General features: G+C 32.5%; 1 pseudogene; it reads right to left on the reverse strand.

Annotated features, from left to right (window-relative positions):
* Nucleotides 1–3,790: 3,790 nt before the first annotated feature.
* On the reverse strand, nucleotides 3,791–4,813 carry LOC113751820 (annotated as a pseudogene).
* Between the last annotated feature and the right edge of the window lie 15,392 nt (nucleotides 4,814–20,205).

Raw genomic sequence — 20,205 nt, forward strand, 5'->3', positions numbered from 1 at the left:
TTCTTCATACAAGCTTGGAAAAGAATTTGATCAAGGAAGAAATTTGGTGATTTTAGAAACTCAAATCCTAGTGTTTAGTTTTCTTTTGGCAGCAAGGTAATCATCCAAGAAACCCTCAACTTTTCCTCACTAATCTTAGTAGTCAGCTAGTTTAGTTAGTTTAGTTGTTGGGTTGTTGATGGGTTCACAAGAACCTTGACATTAGGTAGTGGATTTGAAGTGGTTTAATAGGTAGAGGTTTTGAGGATTTTGTGTGTTTATTTGCTTGTTTGTTACTTGCTTTGATGAGATATGGTGTAGTTCTAGTTGGAAAGTTGAAAAAGAAAGCTAAAGGATGAGAAATGCTTGCTGACCGAAATTTGCTGGTTGTTCCTGTCTTGTTAATTTCAAATTTTTGATGTTATTTTGGTACAATAATACTTGATATATGATGGTGGTTATGTGTGTTGAATATCATCCAAAAATCTTTCCAATTGGTTGTGTTAAAGTAGGGTTAAAATGAGGTTGAATTCTGGAAAATTTCTGATCAGGTGGTCCCAACTAGTGTATACGTTTTTTGTCATAACTTCTTGTTTGAAAATTGAAATCGAGTGCCATTTATGATATTTAAAACTAGACTCCAAGAGCTTTCTGTCAGTATAAAATGCAATTCCTAACTCGTATTGTATGAGCCATAGTAATCCGGCAAAAATGACTGAAATTCTTTGCTGCGTTCATCCGAGAAACAGACTTACCTACAGTTTATAGCTCAATTTTGCCTATCTTGTAAAACAAATTTTATGACAGTTCCTTCTAGTAAATTGTGAAATTTTAAATCTATTTTGGAACGCTACAAACCACACTAAATTTTGAGTTATGTAGCTCAAGTTATGATCAGATTTCTAAACTCTGTCAAGTACGTCAGAACTGGAATTTCGTAAAACAGGTCCTAAAAATTAGTTTTTTTAGAACTGTTGTATCTTGGATTAGAAAGGTCCGAATTGAGTTCATTTTATTGCATTTGAAACTAGGTTTGGAGTTTTAATTGTGGTATAAATTTTAAAGGCTGATTCCATTTTTACAAATTTTGCCGAATTTCCAAACTTCATTGAATTTGCAAGCCTGTTTTGTTCTGTCCTATCTAGCACAGTGGTTTTGAGCTAAAATTTAAATAATTTTGAATTGGAGTCTGAGAAAAGTGTCTTCTAAAAAGTTTTAGTGCTTTAAGTCTAGTTTCTAACGGTATAACGTTTTCAATTTTTGGACTTACGGAACTCGAGATACGATTTTTCCAAGTAGTACCGCTCTAACCTGGAAATTTTTTGTTTTCAAACAAATACTTCTTTTAAGAACTTTCCACCTTCTTTTGCGATTGTTGGACTATTTTAAGTGTAATTTCGTGGTTGAATACACGGTTCCTTTGAAAGTTTAAACTTTCATTTCAACTCTTGGTTTCTGAAAGTTAAACCCCTCTTGATGCATTTTTCTTGATCATATAACTCCCTTGATTTATAGCACCTCTCTTCATACTTGAAATAAGGACTTCAACCTCTATTCTTATGGTCTCGATTTCTATGAGTTTGAATTTTAAAAGGAAATGTTTTGACTAGAGTAAACCTTGGAGAATTTCACTAGTTTTATATTTGAATCTTGGAACCTTAGCCTTGACTTTTACTATGAAAATAAGTGAAGTTTTGGATGTGTTTAACTCCATTAATTTGGAAAATATGAACACTTTTTCTATTGTAAAGTTGGACGTGAGATTTGAAGTTTTAGGGAAATGAAAACTATTTACTCTTTTTCCTCGATTTTGGTGTCAAAAATGAAAATGGTACTTTCTTTTAGAATTGAGATTTATTTACCACGACTTGAATAAAAAACGACCTTTGAGCTCTCTTTGAACATTATTTCAACGATTTAGCGAGAAAAGTTTCTTTAACTTGACTTGAACTTGTGACCTTGAGAGTGGGTAGCGAGAAAATATTTTTTTTCTTAACCTTGGTCGAGCACCTAAGTAATTGTGATTGTACATGTTTCAGGTGGTCACGAAGATGTCGAAGAGCTCGTTTGACTTCTCGCTTCACTCTTGTTTTGCCCTTGACTTGTGGTGAGTGTCAAGTGCATGTTAAATACTTATATGTTTGAAATGATATGTGTACAAGTATTATATATGATACGTGAACTTGCCGAGATAAAGATGTACTTTATCGCTCTCGTCCTCTCTTTCTCTAGATTACATGATATTTGTTAAATGAATATATGTGACTTGTACTTGTGCATGAACAAGTTTAACTCGTGAGCACCGAGCGGAAGCATGTACCACACCCTATTCAGGTGGGAGGTGCCTCTCATATCGATTCAGTGCTATGATCGATTATCTGAACGGAAGCATGTACCACACCTTATTCGGGTGGGAGGTGCCTCTCATACCGACACAGAGCCATAAACAATTTTAAGTCGATTGGAGCGATGTCTCGTCAACCACTTATACTTCTGGGGGGCACCCCAACCCATTGGCTAACTCGTAACTCGAACCAACAAGGGTTTGGTCGTGAAGTTTGGTGAACCTTGAAAAATATTATAATTTGATCTTTTGAAATCTCGCTGACATACTCGAATAGTATCGCCTCTTTATACATGTTTGGTTCCAGATCCGAGTGGGTGTTAGGTGGATGGCGAAAGTAAGTGGAGTACTACAGTCGTGTTATTATTTGGGTTGACGGAGGGTCAACCCCAAATGTCTCAACTTGATCGGGATGTGAAAATAGCTCCTGAGAGCTCTTGTATCCTCCTTGTGTGTTAAATTCCTATTTGTGCACTTGAATGAATTGTCATGTTTAAAGTTGCTATTAAACACGTTATTTGATTGATTGGTGTTACGTGTTTGCTTGTTTGTTTTTTTGGCCTCACTGAACGTTCGCTCATTCCATTAAATTCGTTTTTGTTAACAAGTTTTGGACGTGGATTGGAGGACCTAGACTAGCGATTTGGTGGAAGTTAATATTTTTGTATTAACTTTTGGTGACTCTTAAAGTGTAATTTTGTTACTTCTGGATGATGGATTGCAATGATAACATTTACCTTAGAAGTTGTGACATGTGTATTCGAAATACTTCTCATTTAGCCATTGAATGTTTTGTGACTCTATATTAAGCTTGAACGAATACGTGAGCCCTGACGAGAATTAGGCAGGCGTCTCGCTGATATCTTAGGGTTCGCCCTAGGGAGAGATAGCGACGTCACATATGCACTAATGTGTAGTTAACGTATATTTATTATATGAAACTAAACAATATTTAATAGCAATTGCATTTTTACAATATTAAGGTAGAAATGAATTGGTTGAAATAAAACATAACATTTCAATATGCATAATTTTCGGTGTTTCTTTTTCCTATTCTAAATTTGACTCACATATTTCAATGTTATCATTGCCTTTATCAGTATAGTCCTTCCCTTGAGAAACTGATGAGACATTATTACATTGATTTACCAAAGAAACATATGAGGGTTTTGGATGAACATTATGGATTCAGAAAGAATAGATAAAAAAAAACCTCAAAAAATTGAATCAGTGCAGTCTCTGCGGCAATCTCTTTGAAAAATCACGGATGGATACATAATGTTAAGATAGAAATGCACTTAAAATCACGGATGGAACCAAATATGCACTTATAATATAACGCTAGAATTTAAGATAGAAATAGTATAACATGACTGATTCGATTTTGCAGATATGTGTTATGACGCTAAGCAGCGGCAAGTTTTACACTTCAAGGCTTCTTGAAGAAAAATTTAATCGCCCACAACATTACTCATAAGGATTTCTAAAGTTTCTCAGGAGTTCTGGAATGTCATAACCCAACATATCGTTCACAGCCTGAATCAGCTTAGGCTTCATCTTCTCAAAATCATCAATTTTGTACCCACTTTTTAGGACCTCCCTAAAGTGCTCCACACTTCAAAAATCTCCTGCTGATAGATGAAACTCTCTTTGGACCTTTGAGAATACATCCTCCAGATTATCAATCAATAGCTACTGAGTTTTGGCTTTGCCCATCAATGAAGGCATCTCCTTTTTGAGATGGCTCATTATGTAAGCATGGATTTTAGCAGCTCGTGCACGTTTAACCAACTCATTGATTCGTCGGTCACAAGCTTTTTTAGGAATGTCCATCAAGTCCACGAGAAGGTCATCTTGCTCTTTCTCAAAAAGATCATTTCCAATTGGATCTACTGCTTCTTCATTAACTGGCTTGTCATTGAACGAGCCAATATAGACACGCACCACCTTTGGGGTATTCAAAATTTTCCTAAGGGACCACATTAATACACCATATACTCTCATCAATTACTGCATGTCTACTTGGTCAGCTTTGTTTAAAACAACACGTATCTTGTCATCATTACCACGTAAAGACGAGATGACACGTTTAAATTCATCGCTGATATCTAGTTTGTGTGGGTCAAAAAGCAGGAGTATCATATCACATTTTGCAGCAAACCATGAGATAACACCGGTAAAATCATAACTATGCTGTGTCCAATGCTTTTCCCCAGACAAAACCCCAGGAGTGTCCACAGAAGTAATATGTTCAAGCAGAGGATGTGGCATTTGGGAACACTCAAACTTGGACAAAAAGGCTCCTCCAAAAGCTGTCAAGCCAGTAAATAGCTTCTCTGCATGAACAGCAATGGTGTTGCCAAGAACGCTTCTCTCATCTGGTCTAGACATAACAACAATAAAACGATCAGTAGTGATTTCTAGTCCAATATGAGCTCCTGGATAACTACACCCAAGCAAGTGTTTGACCGTTAAGCAATGATTGATCATATGTGTATACATCGAAATGAGTAATTCAATTAGACAACACATCTTTAGAATCGTGTATGAGACTTAATTACATTTTCTTTTATTGTTGAAATGATGTATTTTTTGACATATTTAATTGAGCATTTACAGATGTTTGACAATGACAAGAAAAAAAATCTTATGTAGAACAATGCTGGAATATTTTAGTTTTACACCAATTTTTTGAATCAAGTTTAGAAAGGAACAATTGTGAATCACTTTTTGTGCATAAATTTTATAAAAAATTTCTGTTTCATTTGTTCTTTTAAACAAACACACAAAAAAAAAAGAAAAATCCAAAAAATTGCTATAATAATTTTTTTTAAAAAAACACATCATTTAAAAATTTGATAGTATGCTACATTAAAATTTTAGACAAATATCCAAAAAGTACACCTTCCAACTTAATTATCTTAAATACATGTACATGGTCACGATGAATCATGTTAATTAGACTAATGATTTGCATCCATTTCTTATTAAGAGATTTCAATTTATAAAGTTAAATATACACTAATGTGTAGTTAACGTATATTTATTATATGGACCCAAACAATATTTAATAGCAATTGCATTTTTACAATATTAAAGTAGAAATGAATTGACTGAAGTAAAACATAACACTTCAATATGCATAATAGTCGGTGTTTCTTTTTTCTATTATGAATTTGACTCACACATTTCCGTGTTATCATTGCCTTTATCCGTATAGTCCTTCCCTTGAGAAACTGATGAGGCATTATTACATTGATTTATCGAAGAAGCATATGTGGGTTCTGGATAATCATTATGGATTCGGGAACAATAGATGTAAAAAAATCTTGATAAATTGAATCAGTGTAGCCTCTGCGGCAATATCTTTGAAAAATCACGGATGGATACGCATGTCTGTGACCGTTAGCTTGAAACGGGAGGAGTTGCATTTGATCCACGATATTATGGTCACTATAAAGGCGACACAATAAAACCTCCAAACCCAAGTTCAATGCACAAACCTCCAAGTCCACAGCTACAGGAGAAGTAACTAATTAGTAGTTATCAATTGGACACTAGGATTCTTAACTCTTTTGCGTTGGCTGCTAGATTCTTAGCTCTAGGAGTAACTAATTAGTAGTTATCAATTGGTCGCTAGGATTTTTAGCTATTTTGTTATCAATTAGTAGCAAATTAGTAGATTCTTAACTCTAGGAGATCACAAAATGGGGTTAGGGAACTATTTAATCACCGCCATACTTTAATTAGAAATGTTATTGAGTGGACATTTGAGATATTGAAACAACAATTCAAAATTTTGGATCGGTAGATACAAAACTGCCCATTGAAATTTAGAGAAATATTGTCATAGGTTGTTGTGTGCTGCATAATTTTATCAGAAATATTATCATAGATATTGTCATAAATATTGTCATACGAGCACGCATTGCCCTGAATTTAGATACCAACAGTGATCTAGAATCACAATTAATACAAGTTGATATGACGGCCGAAGAGATGTCCATTTGGGACAGATTCCGTTAAACAATGACTAATTATATGTGGATGCATAGAAATGAGTAGTTCAATTAGACAACACAACTTAAAAATCATGTACGAGACTTAATTACATTTTCTTTTATTGTTGGATTGATGTATTTTTTGACATATTTAATTGAGTCTTTACAGATGTTTGAGAATGAAAAGAAAAAATCTTATATAGAACAATGTTGGAATATTTTAGTGCTACACCAATTTTATGAATCAAGTTTAGAAAGGAGCAATTGTGAATCACTTTTGTGCATAAATTTTATAAAAAATCCCACTTTCTCTGTCAAACAATCTTTCTGTTTCATTTGTTCTTTTAAACAAAAACAAAAAAAAAACAGAAAAATCCAAAAAATTGTATAGTAAATTTTTTTTAAAAAAACACATCATTCACAAGTTTTTTAAAAAAATTTTATAGTATGCTACATTAAAATTTTAGACAAATATCCAAAAAGTACACTAATGTATAGTTATTAATGATTTTACATCAATGATTTTTATCCATTATTTAATAAGAGATTTCAATTTATAAAGTTAAATATGCACTAATGTATAGTTAACGTATATTTATTATATGGACCTAAACAATATTTAATAGCAATTGCATTTTTACAATATTAAGGTAGAAATGAATTGATTGAAGTAAAACATAACACTTCAGTGTTTCTTTTTCCCATTTTGAATTTATCTCTCACATTTCAATGTTATCATTTCATTTATCAGTGTAGTCCTTCCCTTGAGAAGCTGATGAGCCATTATTACATTGATTTACCGAAGAAACATATGAGGGTTCTGGACGAACATTATGGATTAGGCAAGAATAGATAAAAAAAAAATCTTCATAAATTGAATTAGTGCAGCCTCTGCGGCAATCTCTTTGAAAAATTACGGATGGATACGCATGTCTGTAACCGTCAGCTTGAAACGAGATGAGTTACATTTGATCCATGCTATTATGGTCACTATGAAGATGACACATTGAAACCTCCAAACCCAAACGCAAAGCACAAGTCTCCAAATCCACAGCTACAGGAGGAATAACTAATTGGTAGTTATCAATTGATCACTAGGATTTTTAACTCTTTTGTGTTGGCCGCTAGATTCTTAGCTCCAGGAGTAACTAATTAGTAGTTATCAATTGGCAGCTAGGATTCTTAGCTATTTTGCTTGGCCACTAATTAGTAATTAGTAGTAGTCAATTAGTAGTTAGGAGTTGAACTCTTTATTATATTTTACTTGTAATTAGGGATTTTTTACCACTAGTACATCTAGTGTTGAGTACTATCTTAAGATCAGTCTAAATATAATATAGTAATATCCGACTGATGCTGCATGTAAAAAAAAATACCACTTGGGAGCCGAATAATAGAAGTTTGTAGTGTGAGAATTAAAAAAAAAAAAACTCAGTCCAAAACTCCATACCAATTGAATAGTCAAGGACTGAAAATTTTCACCAAAAATAATGAGAAAGCCAACTATTGTCCTCCCATGTACACAAGATTAAAAATATCCATAAGAAACGGACATAATAGTTTTCCAAGATATGAGATAGTAAGAAATAAATATCACAAATATTCTACATACTCAAGTTTTAGATAAAATCAAGAAAAATTAGAGTTAGGAATAAGGATAATATAGCTCTATATGGGAATCTTCAAAAATTATGGTGATTACAATTGTGGCAAACAGAAATTCTCGATGGAGTCACTGATGTTTCCTCTTGGATTCATTTCTTTTTTGTATCTTTTAGACAAAATTGGAGATGTGTTTGTGGCCTTGAAGTTAAATTTTCCTCTTTAAAATAGAAGAAAAGAGAACAACCCTGATGTTAACAAAAAATCCAAGCCATAATATTCAATAAAATAATTAAACATCTTAATAATCATACCTCTATTTATGGGATAAGCCTTACCTGCCTCTTCCTTGATAAGTTACCAGATTGATAAGACTGCAATATAACCTAGAATGAGAAAAACCAAAATGGGGCAAGTATACAAATGAAAATTTTGGCTGATGAGGGGTGGAGTAGAAGTGATTGGTGAGGAGTAGAGTGATAGTGATGAGTGAGAGAAGAGGAGTGAAATTTTGGCTAAAAATACTAAACCACTAAAGCATAGCACCAATTCTTATTCTTAGAATTTAGTTTAATTTCCTTTTTTCCTTAGTAATTAAGAGTGATACGACGCAGTTTTATTTTCTTTTGGCATCTTTTTAATGACATGACAATCCCTATCCAATGTCATGTTAAGACCTTATTATGACATTTAATTAAAAACATCATAATACATGTGTAATTAAAAGTAATTTTTCTTATAGTGATACCTGGCCTCCTAAGAAATAAGAATATATTAGAAGTTGAGAATGAAATCTACAAGATGAGACTCTGTGATGGCAAAGCAGAGCTAAAAAAAATGGAATTGGGGATAAAATCATTAAAGGAGCAACTTGACAAAAAGCAAAGGATAAGAAAGTTAGCCAAGATTGTTGTTGTGTTTTGGGTTGTTATTATATTATATTTAATGTGGATGCATGAGCTAGCAAAGCGTGATTTTGAAAAGTTACAAATTACTAGTTAGTAAAACGAAGGTAATTTGGATTGTTAGCATGTAGAATGTAATAGCAGTTTATGAAGGATGAAAATTATGTTATCTATAGATATTTGAAAACGTAGAACATGAGTTATTAAGTTGACCAATCAATTACCATGACAACAAAATGGACCATTCAAGTTATGAAGTAGATAAAAATAAAATAGTCATCGAATTGGATCGGATATTTCCTCCTACAATTGGTGGATAAAAAAGGCATATATGACTTCTATAAATTGTCAACAAATACATATCCAAAGCATGTACTCATTCAGCCTCTTACTTATTGCAATGTGAGTTATACTAAAACTATTATAAATAGCCAAATAACTAATAATACATCTCAAGATTTAACAAAATTTCAGGTTTACTACATCAGAATGTCAAAAAAGTTCTTCAACAATTGATCATGCAGTTGAATCTCCTTTGCCAAATGATTTTTCTACCCAATTTCCAACCTTGAATGGTGACTCTTTGTCCAAATATGCATAGTTGACATTGATTGCACCCTTTTTGGCATTAGTTAGTTTCCTTTTTTTTTGGATCACCCATTTTTATGTATTGACATTAGATGTAACTGACTGAAGGCTTTTTTGAGTTGCACTTGTAATGGAAGTATTTAATCTAAGTCACCTAACCTGAAAAAAAGATAGCATTTGAATTAGCTATATCAAACACTGCAATTATAGTACATAATCAAAAGTTAAAAGGTTCACAGCCTACAAGAGTGTTGAGTTTTTTGATCTACCTCTTAGAAGTTGTACTAGCACTCTTTCTCAACATTTCTGAAGTAGCACTATTAGATGTGGGATTGTCACCTTTTGCAGCAATATTGGCCCCTTGCAATGATTGATGTACACCTTTATTTGTAAGAATATCCATAAAAGATGATGGCTGAGCAACTTCATTATCCTATTGTTCAAAATTATTGGCAGCTTCAACATCAATATTTCTAACCCTAACACTAGCAGAAAATCCATGAACAACAGTCCCTTTACCACAACTTGTAGTAGTACCTTTTGATGGTTGGACAGTTGCATTAGCCTGTCTTTTATGCTCAATTTCATTAGTATCTTGAACTTTACATATAGCTCTATTATGACCTACCAAGCCACAATTTCTACAATGCATCACAACATGTTTTTTCAATTTTTGGACACTGTTTTTTAGTCCATGAGAGTTGCTTCTATTATATGTAACATCTTTTTTCTTTCCTTTCTAAACCTTCCTAGTTTGATATATGGTATTGAAGGGTCTAACAAAGGATTTGTATTGGCGGACCAAAGTGTTTTTTCACTAATGAGGTAGAGCACATTCTCATAAAACTTCAAAAATAATCCCCTGGAATAGCACTCATCAATATGCTTGTATGAGCCCTCATTCATCCTATAAATGGCTGCAATCGCAGTCGTCTAACTTGTCATCAATTACAAGTACAAGTTTTTCCTTATACATAAATAGTATATTGTTTCCCTCTAAATCCTTTTATTTGATACCCCCATCACCATTTGCAACTATTTTATATTTTCTAAAATGTTTTGCCTTTTCTTCAATCAACTCCTTTATTATTGGATGAATAGGACTGGAAAGTTTTCTCATCCAAATTGCCCTATCTCCTATTCTACCTATTAAATACTCCATAATTCCTTTCACCATTCTTATAATTGGTAAATTCTTGTATTTTAATATTTTTGCATTTGAAAATCTAATAGAAATTATTAACAAGAATATCTGAGTTAACATGATAAGGAAAGAATGCCTTATATCAATGCTCATGTAGTGGTGCCTTTTTGACCTCTGCATATGCAAGCTAGTCATACTCTTTTAGATTTTCAAGTTCTGCCTCATACAACTTAACAGTTGTTGCTGCTACAATACTCCATAGTCTATTTTTCAAAAATTGCTTGAAATGTTTTTCTTAAAATTCCTATATAGGTATTAGACAAAGAATTTGCATTAATAGTATAGAAGAAATTTAAAAAATACTATCAAGACCCTACAATGATAAACGTGAAATAGGTCAAGTACAATGAAGTATAAAGTAACTAATATCTAAATTACAAAAGTTTGAGCATTAACCTTTTATTGGTTTGAACTAAATGTATAATGACTGCTAGCAATTACAATTCCCAAATATTCAATCAATAACTTCAGAAAACCAATACTTCTATTCTCTTACCTTTTTCTTCCACTACTGTCCAAGTAATTAGGGGTGGCAATTTCTGACACGACCCGAAAACACGACACGAACCTAACACGAAATTAATGGGTTTGAGTTGAAGTTTTGGGGGTTCGGGTCAGAATCGGGTCGAACCCGATGAACCCGAAAAGAAAACAGGTCAATTTCGGGTCAACCCGTGGTGACCTGATATGATCCGATATGACCCGTTTACAAATTAAAAATAATTTAATAAACATAAAAATTATTTTATCTAACTAAACTAAATCATTCTTTTTTTTCAAAGGCATTAATTACTTAATCCTAAATGAATTTATTTACCTTGTATGAAGTTAAAATTATTATATTTGGACAAATAATATAATTCGTTTTAATTTATTTTATATTTGGTTTGGTATAAAACACTTTTACGGTGTTTAATTTATTTTGGATTTGATTTGAAATTATTTATTTAAATTTTTATTACTTGATGATGTAATTAATTTTGTGAGAAATTGATTTTATTAGAATTTACAGTGATAAATTAATAAATTAAAATTACTTTTCGGGTCATTTCGGGTCGACCCGCCAACCCAAAATTTTCGGGTTCGTGTCAGATATACTGACCCGTCACGGGTTGACGGGCCGGGTTCGGGTCAACAGATTTTTTTATGGGTCGACCCGAATTGCCACCCCTACAAGTAATAGGCCACCATCCATCATTGGGATCTGCTCCAATAGCTGTCAACAATTGACCTAAATAATCTCATTTTGTGTGACTGATTGACAATTTCTACAAGCATATAGGTCAGTCATAGTAATAAAATCACCTAGAATGTTCTACGAATCTAATTCACAGAGTCTAGTTAATTTTCTCTACTTTAATTATTATAGAAAAATAATAAAATTCAAATTCAAAGGTTTTTAATCTCTAATTAAAGAATGAAATAAATAATTAAATCAAATAAAATAAAATTGTGGAAACAATTGGCAAGAGACTAAGGTTTCAGATTTTGATTCAGAATTGGAATTAATTATTCAGTTGTTTTCTTAACATGCCTAGAACGTATTATGCAAAAGTACTTTAAATTATCTCTCAATACATCTAAATTATGTTTAATTAAAGCTTACTTCTCTAACGAGATCACAAGTGTTTAATTGAACCCTTTAAAATTTTAGATAATACCAATTACGTCATGCAAACCCTAAACTACTATCTTGTTTAGGCTAAACATGTTTATCTATCTAGTACGTGATTGTACATCCTTTCTCAGTTCAATACAAATTCTAAAAGTATGTCTATGGTGATCAAGCATAGCATGTAATTAAAATAAGATAGAAAAATCAAGGCAAACATCAAGAATTTAAATAAAATAATTAACAAATACTCTTTCACAAAATCCTAACCCTAGAAACAAATTAGTTGAACATAAACATGATATAAATCAAGAATTCAAGAAACAAACACAATATGTTTGAATAAAGTAAGAAAAACTTCTCATTCTTTTATGCTCTAGTCGCCATGTTGATTATCCTTGATTCTGGCTCGCTTTCCATTGATCTTGAACTTTTAATGTCAAGTTATAAACAATGAGCTAAACTAGTCTAATTCTTTTCTAACTCTGAAAAGAATCTAGATAATCCCTATTTATAGTTTCCTAAAGTTCTAACCTAAATATATTAGAAATAGGCTTCTTGGAGTAGAAAAAAGTCGAGTTAGCATGAAAATCCGTCAATGTCTGGCCTCAAGATCGACCTAATGCCCGGCCCCGATCATTAGATGGAGCTAAAAATTCAACATAATTCAAAAAAGTCAAGCCTAATGACTGATTTAATGACTTGTACTGGTTATAGAATCCTTATAAATCTGGCAACCCTCATTGATTCTTGTTTTTTCTTGCTTCATTGACCCTACATGCGGTTCATCTCATCCCTGAACTCCCAAATTAGTTTATTTTCTCTCAAATTGAGCTCTCCACCTGTTAAAGCAACATAAGATAAAAATTAACCGATTTTTATTCAAATTAGAGTTCAAATATCACAATTAAAACTCCACGCACTTGTACAAAAGCAATAGAATTCTAACATGTCAATGACACCTATCAAGTGTTATAATTGATCTACATCTATCATTGAATCCCCTTTTCAAAGGTCCTAAACAGTAGTAGAATCTTGAAAATGTAGGTCTGCCCTCAGGACCACTTTTTGAATGTATTGAATGTCAATTTTTATATTTGGGTGAGTCTTGTGTAGTTCAGTAGCATATTCCCAAATAGAAGTATATTGTTCTACTGCACTACCCTTAATACTCTTTCTAACCTTGCTCTTAGCCTTGTATGCCTTGCTTCTACTAATCTCACACTTATATTGTTGATCTACAATTTGCCTAATCTGTTTTGTTGGCATGTTCATGTTTGAGTTGATTTGGTTGCAATATCTATTTGCTAACCAAGATATAGTCGTATACTTGTTTTTCCAAGTATGACTGCACTGGATATGCCCATCATGTAATGTCTTCACAATAAAATCAATGGTGTTTAAAACTAGAACTTTTGAAGTATACACACATACCACTCATAAGGTTTTTCACATTTTGTCCTCAATCTAGATTTGTCATTAGTATATATATACAGGCATACTAGTGAGAATTGATAGGTTGTAATAGTATCTATGAATAGAACCTTGCTTCCAAATTTCACACCAATTTCAAATTAAGAATTTTTTTTATAAACTTCTCTGTATCAAAATGGTGTACTTTACCTCTGCCCTTTTAGCCTCTTCATCAAATAAGTTATGATTGATGTTAAGTTCTAAGTTTACACCATCATCCAAAAGTAGGCTCTGATCACTTTTTTTGGTTGCTCCTATTTGCTATGTAGTTTGAGGGCCACTATCATTACTTGGTTGTGATTTTCTCAATCTGGAACTCCTCATCAACTATAGTGAAGACTGTACTGAATATCTGAATGCTTGAGTTCTCCCTTTGCTTGGGGTTATCACCAAGCTTCCTCTGACTTCTGAGAGGTGTCGAGTCTGTGCAATAATAAAATTCTACTTATAAGAATATTTATTCGAATATAATGGTAAGTAGAGTCATTTCTACAGGAATTAGGGGAAAAATCTATTTCTTTCTAAGTAAAACCAATTAAGGGGGTTTTAGAGAATTAAGATTAAAATAAAATACTTAATGAAAATAAAAATAATTAAACCAAAGGAAATTAAATTAAATCAAGATTAACAAGTTCTAGTCAAGGATATGACTTCAAAAGTGCTTCATACAACTGATCATTAATGCACTAATTATTTCATCTATTCGTTAATAAACAGATTATAGTTGCCAACAAGTGATGACAACCAGTTTTTCCTTACCTTCTCGATAGTGAGGTACGCCCGTTAATTACTTTCCTAATCAAAAAATAATTCTAGGTAAACTCGTAGAATTTAATCCCTTAATTGTATTAGGAACTAGAAAAAACCCTGTTCTAATTAGAGGTGTCAAAATGGGTGATTTGGGCGGGTTTGGATTGGGTAAAATGGGTAATGGATATAAGTGAGTCAATCCATTTATACTCATTTAATTAGATGGGTATAAATGGGTAAGTTAAAAAATGAATTGGGTAATCCAATTATCCATTTATAACTCATTTATTTTAAATTTTTATAAATTCATTTTTGCAAATTAAGTTATCAATTTATACAATCCTTTGCACCCATCATTAGTTTTAAATATTTACTTATAATGCTCAATAAGTCTAAGTATCAATTTCTTTCCCATCTGTACTCTATGTTGCAAAATTACATACTATTTAATAATTAAACAATAAGAATATAAAAATTTGAACTAAGTACTATAAAAGTGAACATAAAAACTTAATTTAAAAATTTTGAACCTCTAGCATTTTTTCGTGTGTAAATTTAAAATTTCATTTTGAAAAAGTAAGAAAAGAGGCTAAAACTTGTCATAGATTGGTAATGCTGAAAAATGAGTAAGTTAACAAACTAAGAAAAAATAAAATGATAAGATAAAACCAACAAATAATAATAATAATGAAACAAAAGTAGTTAACATTATGAAAAAATGAAAAATTTGAAAAAAAAAATGGGTGGGGGAAGAGAGGAGATTCTAAATGGGTTAATTGGGTTTGATGGGTTACCCAATAATACTCATTTATTAAATGGGTATTATTGGGTAACCCATTTATACCCATATGCAAAAATTTAAGATACCCATACCCATCTATTCATGGGCGGGGATGGATAAATTTGGTTAGATGGGTTTGTTTGACAGTTATAGTTCTAATCAATAAACACACTACCAGAGTTTATTTAAACTAAATCATATGTTTTCCTAAAATAAAATCAATCACGTTTGTCGTCACTAATTTAAAATAATTAAATAATTATGAATTTAACTGTCCTAATTGGCATTAGTTTATCAAGTATTAAATATCGGACCCTGATATTCAAACAAAAAAACACCCATGAAAAATTAAATCAGAAAACATACAAATACTATGAATAAAAGAAATTAATAAAACAATTAGATCTCACAGATGTAGATGAAACAAATCCTTTATAATTTCTCGACTAGAATAGAGAATTAGTTACTCTCAAGTGAGAGTAACCCAAGCAGCTCCATTGAAACAATTTGCATAAGTTTTTAACAAAAAAAAAAACCAAGAAAGGAGAGAAAAGACCAAGCGATCCTGGCATTCCCTTCACAAAGCAAAGAGTCACGACTCCTGATTTTTGATCCTGACCAAAATACTAATCAAACGGGATGCTGACTTTCTCTCTTCCAATTTCCTAGTTCATAACAACTACAATAATAAAAACATGTTTCCTAATTAGAAAAGATACTGTAAAAGATAATCTTCTACGTTTTTTAATCCAATGCTATAACTAATAAAGAAAATTAAAATCTTCCAAATCTTCACCCAAAAGCTGCCTGGAATTCAATTCGGATTTAGAAATCTCCGTATGCAAATTCCGAATCATCTGGATTCGATAGCAATTCTTGAAAAATTACCTCTTTTATCACTTTTTGCTGATTTTCCTACAATGGGCACCATTAACCAAATATAAGTAGAATCTATCAATGAAAACAATATTTGACTAAATTTATAATTGGTTATAAATTTAGCAACAAATTGCAACCTATCAACTTACTTCTTTTTCATCTTCAATTTCACTCTCTGGCATTTCCTAAGTTTGAGCATGTTGAGTTGAATCAGGCTGACTTTAATGTGATTCACTTGGCTATATTGTTAGATTGTTGACTTGATTGTCTTCATATATTTCATTTTTTCTACAATATTCAATGTACTGCTCAAATTGTCTTTCATCACCTTCATGCTTATCTTGTTCCCCCTTATTTCCAATAGGTTTAGAGGAAGTATGTTCACCATTATCAAAACTTGAATGTAAATCTGCTCCAACTATAGATGTATCATCTTCCCCAGCAGTTTCATAAATTGATTCTGTTTGTCTATTGCTAACCTTCCATTCTAGAGTAGCAAATGATCTGTAAATATAACCACCCTTCCTAACAGATTGTGTGGTCTTTGCATTTTTACTACCACATGCATGGAGTAGTTAAACATGCTCCCTATCATCAATCTTTTGTATTATTACTGCAAACTTCTTGTCATGTGATGGCTTTACGAGAGCCTTGATATGAAGTTTGAACACCTCTTTCTCTGGCACATGGTCACATATCACTTCTATCAATTTGAAATGCTTCACCCAACTATAGAACTCTTTAATATGATTATTAATTTGAAGGTACCTCAGTCCATGGTTGGTATCTTCTCGAATTAAGATAACAGTAGAATATGACTTCATTGTTGTGACCACAATTTATCACCATGTGCTTAATCTCATACATTGATATCCTCTTTCCATCACATAGATCTATCTTCTTGAATTCTACCCCTATGATACAATTTAATTAAAAATAAATTTTTAAGTAAAATTGAACATTTTATTGATAAGAATAGTAAGTTTGTACACGGAATATAAAATTCTACTACATCAATAGTACTTTATACTATACAATACTCGTCAACTTAAACAAGTCAGAGATAGTTTCAACTCTATAGCCAATTCCCAACTTGCCTTGTTTACTGGAAATTTTTTCCAACCCACCACTACATCTTTTACAGCAGTTAGCACTTCATGAACAATGTCCTCCTCTTTTACAGGCATTTGTTTGAATAAAGCTTGATTTCTAACTTTCTACATATGGTATACCACCCTAACAAATACCAGTCTCCTCACTTGATCAGGAAAAGATTTCGACTTCCAAAGGGCACTTAACCATTGTACTTCATTTTTCCATGGTAGAATATCTTTAGTAGACAAGCAAAATGTGTACCAATTTTTTCTACACCTTCCTTAAAACAGAACAATCAAAGAACAAGTGATTCATGGTCTCCAATTGGCCTTAACATAACTTGCAAAGCTCACCTTCTAGTTTTACTCTCCATTTCTTCAATCTATCCTTAGTATTTAATTTTCTAAGACATAGCATCCAAATAATAAAAGCATATCTTGGCACTACTCCTTTTCCCCAAACCAACTTATACCAGCTTACTGTGTTACCATGAGGTCTCAAAAATTTCATCCCTGCTTTCACATTGTATCTTCCTAGTGGTCCACAATACAGTATACCTCATCTTTTGCCTCCATGCAGGGTAGGAAGATTTCAGGTATGGCAGCTTTAAGGCTTTTGAACTCCTTAGTCATCCTTTTCCCTTGTGGCCATTTCCATGCCCCCTCCTGTATAAACTATGTTACTGTAGATGTTTTCAAGAACCCAAGGTTATATAGTACATTTTCAAAGTATTTTGGTATAAAGGCCCCATTACGTGCTAGTTATCATACCAATAATTTGTATCCTGCCATCACATATTACAATTTTTATACTTGCTTGGCAATCCCTTCTAATCTTCAAAATTTTATCACGACTACGAGCAGTTAGCCGGCTCTTTTATTCCCCAAAAGGATGCACCTTTAAGACTGACAGCATGAATCCACTTAACCCACAAGTTGTCCTTCTTGCTGTATATATTCCAGATTTTCTTTAATATTAAATATTTGTTCCATAACACCAGATCAAATAAGCCAAGTCCTCCCTCTTTTTTCTGTAAACACACATCATACCATTTTACCTTAGCATAGTAGTGGAATTTGATCTCTCCAAACCACAAGAATGATGCCATTAAATTGTTAATATTTTTATTACAACTTTTGGCAAGATAAACGCACTAGACTAATAAAGTTGAATACCATTCAAAATTGTCTTGATTAATTGTAACCTGCAACCATAAGATAATCTTTTTGTCACCTAGCTGTGCAATGTTTGTTGCATTTTGTTAATGATTTGTTCGCAATCTACAAAGCTCAATCTCGTAGATATCAAAGGTAGTCCCAAATATCTCATAGGTAAAGTCCCTAATGGCATCTAAATTATATCATTGGATTCCTTCTGCATCTCTTCATTCACCATAACTATGTATACTTGACATTTTTGCAAATTTGGTCGTAGTCTAGATAGCTACCCAAACTCTTGCAAAGTCTTCTTTATAACAGTAAAGGATCTATAAGTTGTAGTAGTAATGATAAAAAGTTCATTAGCAAAAGTCAGGTGTAATAGCTAAAGATCCTGGCATTTCAGATGGCAGTCAAATCTTCACTAGTGATTTTTTTTATAGCCACCTTGAGAATACTTGCATAGCTATAAGAAATAGGTAGGGGGAAATTGGATCCCCTTGCCTGAAGCCCCTTTCATCACAAAAGTACCCAATCAATGATCTATTTAAGTTGACGGAGAATGAGACTGTAGTAACACAGGTTGCAACTAATTTAATGAAATTATTGGGAAATCCTATCAGTCCCATAGTAGATAGTAGAAACTCCCAATTCAAGGTATCATAGGCTTTCATAATGTCTATTTTGATAACTGTACGAGGTGGTCCATTAGCTCTTCCATAACCTCTGACTATTTCATGTATGAGCAGCACATTATCAAGAATGTTTTGACCCTTTATCAATGCACTCTGTGTATGGGTAATAATAGATGGAATCACCTGCTTCAACCTTTTTGCAAGAATAGTTGAGTAGCATTGTACAGAGTCTTGTAATAAGCAATAGGCCTAAAATTCTTCATATGCATGGCATTTGGCACTTTGGGGACCAGAGTGATTATCGTAGATAGAACATGTAATGATTCATAAAGCAAAATTTCAATGCTTCAATAACCTCAGAACCTACCACATCTCAATTTTGCTTGAAAAATTCAGCTGTGTAGCCATCCGGGTCAAGAACTTTACCATCCTTCAATGCGAACATGACTCCCCAAATTTCTTCATCAGCAATTTGGCTAGAAAATTCTCTACATTGCTCAACAATAAGAATATGAGGAACAATTCTTCTCAATTTTTCTTCTAACTCCCAATTCTATTGACCCTGAAATGCAAAAAGTTGCTAATAAAAAGAGACAACAAACTCCTATACTAACTTGTAATTTGCAACCTTAACATCATTCTCATCATATAAAGATAATGATTGTGTTTGGACATCAAATATTTGGAATATTATTTAACATAATATTCACCAAATCAAGAAGATATTTCAGATAACACAAAAATTGTTTGGATTGCAAATAATAAGCACTGACCAATTCGATTGCCCACAAGAAGTATTTTCACGTGAGCTCTTCCATGTGGTTGTATAAGTTGAATTGCTTCTTAGCTGGATTTTCATTTTGCTTTCCAATTGTCTCATGTGGACTGTATCAGCCTAAAGATTCATGTCACCTGTTCGTTTGTTCTGATTAACTAAGAAGCCAAGCAGCGTATACAAATCTATAAATCTCAAAACCACAAATTGGGTATGACGTTACTCTTCCCTGTGCAATAGCTTAATGACCAGAATATTTATTGGCATGAAGAAGAAAGTACTTCATTTTGTGGTTATTTTCTCTCCATCAGTTACTTTGGAAAAAGCTACTATGAGGACCCGTAAAATTTTTTTATTTTATATTATTTTATTCTATTTCTTTCATGCATTTTCTCTATTTTATTTTACTACTTTAATTTTTTAGA

Source organism: Coffea eugenioides, chromosome 11, assembly GCF_003713205.1.
Source record: "Coffea eugenioides isolate CCC68of chromosome 11, Ceug_1.0, whole genome shotgun sequence".
NCBI classification, from domain to species: domain Eukaryota; kingdom Viridiplantae; phylum Streptophyta; class Magnoliopsida; order Gentianales; family Rubiaceae; genus Coffea; species Coffea eugenioides.